The sequence below is a fragment of the Wolffia australiana genome, chromosome 9 (assembly GCF_029677425.1).
Source record: "Wolffia australiana isolate 7733 chromosome 9, ASM2967742v1".
In the NCBI taxonomy this organism is placed as follows: domain Eukaryota; kingdom Viridiplantae; phylum Streptophyta; class Magnoliopsida; order Alismatales; family Araceae; genus Wolffia; species Wolffia australiana.
The window spans coordinates 6,681,861-6,683,323 of NC_135843.1; the positions used below are offsets into that span (position 1 = coordinate 6,681,861).

At 35.5% G+C, this 1,463-nt stretch overlaps 1 non-coding gene across 1 annotated transcript; it reads left to right on the forward strand.

Annotated features, from left to right (window-relative positions):
* The first annotated feature begins 368 nt into the window (after positions 1 to 368).
* Positions 369 to 475, forward strand: LOC144708096 (small nucleolar RNA R71). Its single transcript, XR_013582644.1, has one exon. It is a non-coding gene; the product is annotated as a small nucleolar RNA R71 (small nucleolar RNA).
* The last annotated feature ends 988 nt before the right edge of the window (positions 476 to 1,463 follow it).

The window sequence follows — 1,463 nt, forward strand, 5'->3', positions numbered from 1 at the left end:
CTTCTTCTTCCTTTTTCTGACATGCACCATTCTCATGCTCTTTGCTGCCACACATTGAACAAATCTTTGCCACGACTAATGGTGAGTTATGCTGCACTAGCTCTATTACTATGGTGGTAAGCTCTTCTAATTTCTCTTGGACCCCCAGGTCCTCTCTTTCTTGAAAAGATGAGACATTTCCCCTAGTTTTTCTTACATTATTGCATGCACTAATCTTTTTTAAGTCAATTTCAGCAACTCTTTCAATAATTTTTATTACCTCATCTTCATAGGCATTATAAAAATATCCCCCAGCTGATTGATCTACTTTAAGCTGGTTCCCTTCACTTAGTCCTTCATAGAAAATTTTAGCTAACTTTGGCTCATCAATGTCATGATGAGGACACTTTCTACATAGATCATTGAATCTCTCCGAAGCCTCACCAAAAATTTCATCTTCATGTTGACAAAATTTCTCAATGTCCGTAATGCATGCCTTAGTTCTAGAGTGAGGAAAGAATTTTAGTAAAACTTTACTTTCAATATCTTTCCAGCTAGACAAGGTTACTCCAAATTTTATATATCAATCTTTTGCTTTGTCCTCTAGAACATGATGAAAGTAAAACATCTTAACATGCTCGGCTGAAATTCTGGGCATGCATTGAGATGAGCAAATCATGGTGTAATTGTCTATGAAATAATATGGATTCTCATGATAATTAAGCAAGAAAGGTAATTAAGGTATTATCAACTTTGCATCTAACTCCTTCTACAAGATCTAAAGCAATAGACGTATATTTTCTTACAGCCTTTGGATTCACTTTCTCTAACAGAGTCTTTCTTGGAGGATTGTGAGATACTTGGCCTCTATGCTGAACATGGCGATCCCCTTCCATTTCTTTGTTTTGGATTTGGGCAGGACTTTTGTCTAGATTGTTTTCTTGATCCTTTGTCATAGAAGTCTTCTTTTTGGGACCTGGTTAACACCATAAAGTCAAAGAGAATGATGAGACAACACCTGTTAAGGGTAAAGTTACCCTTAACAAGATAGAGAGTAAAACAAATTGAAACTCAATCTAACAAACTACGCGTTGCTCCCCGGCAACGACACCATTTGATTACTCCAAACTGATTGCCTATGGCGGTCCCCCTCAATTGGAAATGGCCGTTTAATGCATGAGATGAACATTTTTGTAAATATGAAGGTAATACAAATAAAATGATCCCAAAATGGCCTTAAAATATGTACAATTTCATGCCTTATTTAGGGTTCTTCAAGTATTCATTTAAATAGTGTTCGGTTGACCCAAAATGAGGCTCTAAGATTAACCGCACTTTTAGCATCCCAATATATCAAATTACAGGTCATAAAATTCTGAGATAACTTTTTTCAGAGACTTAACTGAATTATAAAAAATTTTATTTGATATTCCCAAATTATTTTATTTTATATTCTGATGTAACATGACTGCCGGGATCGGTCG